A 2,786-nucleotide genomic window follows, 5' to 3' on the forward strand; every position below is an offset into this window, starting at 1 on the left:
TTCTATCTATCTATCTATCTATCTATCTATCTATCTATCTATCTATCTATCTATCTATCTACGGGTATACTATAATATGTTATTTAATGAGACGAAGTGGGTGGGGTGCGCATTTCATGTTATGTTACCATAATATTATAGTCAGTCTTGGCGCAGGGCGTAGGTGTTCTCAATTTCTCTCACAAACTGAGTTTATCAGCCCCCCCTCCCTCTCCCTTCTTCCCTCTTCCCAACTAGATGTACGACGACGAATGTTGAACACAATAATATGCCGATCTATAATCAGTATCCGAAACTTCTAAGATTTTGACAGATTAAATAAATCGAATGTAGACATCGTTGTCTCCACCTAGTTCTTGCCAACTGAACCTTTTGATGGTCTGTTGTAATAAATTACTTCTATTTCTGAACTTAATACAGATGTGTGTGTGTGTATGTGCCCTGACTGAAAAGTCATTCTTCTTTCAGAAGAGTTTAATATATTTACACTTTATCAAAAGCATTCTGTAAATGTGTAGATTGCTGCGTTCATGTCATTCCTATCTTTCTAAAATATGACCGTGAATCATTTACACTTCTAGAAAGATATGAAAGAAAGACCACTTGGTTTAAGATTTAAATTTTCAACAGTTTTTCCATTAAAGTTGTTGGTATTTTTACGCAATCTACACCAATTTAGATCAGATGGATCTAAGAGGCGGGCTTCCGACTCTATCTGTCGGGGTCAAAATGAGATGGCAGGGATACAGTATTCTTGCAGAAAGACCGAGATAAAGGATAAAAACTTTCTCCCTATTCGAGGATCGAACTTGGGTCCCAAGCGCACGATAGCTAAGTGTCGAACCACTTCAGCACAAACACCATTCAGGTTTTTATTATAGAGAATGCTAGACAAATCGCTACTTCAGAATTACAAAGTTCTATCTGACATTTTTGGCTGTTTTTAGTAACTAAGACCTTGGGGTCAGAAATAAAATAAAAAGTTCTATATTATGCTCTATTAAAATCGTAAGATTTATTCGGAGTTCATATCAAGATATTCAAAGGATTGCATTAAAAAAAGCTTGACACGAAGTGAAACTGAAAATCGTTGACGTCAAATTTCTCAAAAGTAGGTACTGAGCAGACAAAACTTTGTAATTCTGAGACAGCGAAATAATGATGTGCTGACAGCAATTAAAAATAAAGTTGGACCACAAGAACCACTGCAAGCTAGCTACGGTAAGATGGAGAGATATCACCTTATTCTGACACAAAGCCCGACATTAAGAAAACACCTTTTTAACACTATGCATGGCAATGTTGAATGTAGATTCAGATGAAAAACAACACGACAAAGAAAACGCTGGTTAGCCAATATCAAATAATGGACTGATTCGTCGGCAGGAGAACACTTAAAAGGAGCGACAGACCAAGGAACATGGAGAAAAAAATCTCAACACCTTCTTACTCTAACGTTTTTATTAATAACAGAAACCTTTTACCTATTGCTAGAAGTATGAAATAAACTTATCATTTGGACTAATTTCTTCCGTATTCTAGTAAGATTCGCAGAAATAATAATTGTTTGAGAACTTGAAAGGTTTATGTGAGTGCATATTTGTTCATAATGGAATCTCTGCGTAGAGATCTTGAATTTGTAGAGCACTTTCAAAAGGTTTGATTTGGATACTGAGCATTTTAATGAATCATTCACGTTTTTGTGTGCGTTTGTTACACTACGACCTTATTAGCCCACATTATTTTAAAGGTCATACCCTTTTGAAGTAAGTTAGACGGAGGCTTTTCTGGTGTCCCAGTTTTGTTTTTGTTTTTATTTCAAAAATCTTTGTCAAGCTTGACTACAATGTGAAATACTACACATTCTAACAAAACCAAGAATTACCACTCGAAATGGGTCGTCACAGAGAGGGAGCTCTTGATCCATTGACTTGGGAGCTCAGATCTCAGAAAAATTGCAGACAAGTTATTGGCGTGTTCTCTATTTTGGTACATTAAGTTTAGTTTAAAATTAGGACACGTTTGCATTTTCATCATGAAAAATACTGGCTTCAAGATTTAAGCTTGTATTTCCCATTAATGCATTCATAAAGAATGAAGGTTTGATATATGAGGATACAGTAAATAACTTATAGTACAGATAGGCAGATGTTTATGATAAACGAGGAAACAAGAAAAAGCATAACACGTCGTAATAGACTTGCTGACTTCAAAGAATTAATAACTAGTTTTCAGATTTTAATAATTTCTCCAACACCTCCCTTCTTTTGCTGACTGTTGAGTGTCTGGAACAGGCTATAAATCTACTTTCTAGTCCTGAGATTAAAATCGAGAGCCTTGAAATAATCTGCCAAATCTCCGAGTCACATCTAAGTGGTGGAATAAACACACAGTGATATCAGAGACAATCGTCTATATGTCTGGATTGAAAGGGCGGGTTGACACCTTTTCGATTCGAGGAGTTTGGTGACCGGTTCAGATACATAAGTCAGGCATTTATGAGCAGATACTGGTTTGACTCGATTTATTTTCTTCAAACTAGCCAACTGTTTTGAGGTTGTCGTTTTTTTTCTTTCTTTGTTGTTGTTGTAAATTTCGATCAGCCGTCGAGCCAATTTCAACCGAAATAAGGTTAACGATAAGACACAAGTTGGGTTTGTTTGTTTTTAGTTATTGTTGCTGCTGTTGTCTGTTGTTGTTTTTTCTGTGGTTTTAACAAAGGGGGAGGGGGCGTGTTTGTTGGTTGAGGGGATTTTTTTTTTTAGCTATTAAAAAAAATTCGGTTG

Source organism: Aplysia californica, unplaced genomic scaffold, assembly GCF_000002075.1.
Source record: "Aplysia californica isolate F4 #8 unplaced genomic scaffold, AplCal3.0 scaffold00812, whole genome shotgun sequence".
Taxonomy (NCBI): domain Eukaryota; kingdom Metazoa; phylum Mollusca; class Gastropoda; order Aplysiida; family Aplysiidae; genus Aplysia; species Aplysia californica.